We start from the raw sequence: 769 nt of genomic DNA on the forward strand, positions 1-769 counted from the left end.
CTTGTGTCACTTCTCTGACAAATAGAGTATGCAGACATGAAGCAATGTGACTTGTAGGTAGATCATCACAAGAATCCAGCTTTCCCTTGTTTCTCTATCTCAACACTTCTCAATGGAACCTAGATACCCTGCTGTGACAAAGCCCAAAGTCTTCACAGAGAGATGACCTGAGGGCCCCTGGTGGGGAGGTCCTGAAACTCCCAGCCAGCATCAACCACCAGTCACGAGAGAATGAGTCTGGAGATCTTTATAGAATAAATTTATGGACAGTGGCTCATGGTATGACCATCAGAATAATTTAAGTCCAATGTCTTCGTCCCCGCCCCCCCCACCCCCCCACCAGTGCCACTCTGCTCAGGATTCAGATTTCTAGCAGAGGTAGAGAGTCTAATGGGTCCAGCTGGTACAGTCAGCTGCCTAATCCTAGAGAGCACAGGGACTGTGATGGAGTCCAGGATCCAGAATAATTCTACTGTGATATATAGAATGAACAACAGTTCAATTAATTTCTGGAGTATTTTGATAAATTTTATAGCCACTGATGAACCATGTAATTTTTCAGACAGATACATGCAAAAAAAATAAAACTAGACCACAACTTACACCATACACAAAAATAAACTCAAAATGGATAAAGGACTTAAACATAAGACGTGAAACCATAAAAATACTAGAGGAATCCACAGGCAGCAAAATCTCAGACATATGCAGAAGCAATTTCTTCACTGATACAGCTCCTAGGGCACGTGAAACTAAAGATAAAATGAAC

This window comes from Myotis davidii, unplaced genomic scaffold (assembly GCF_000327345.1).
Source record: "Myotis davidii unplaced genomic scaffold, ASM32734v1 scaffold173, whole genome shotgun sequence".
Lineage (NCBI taxonomy): Eukaryota > Metazoa > Chordata > Mammalia > Chiroptera > Vespertilionidae > Myotis > Myotis davidii.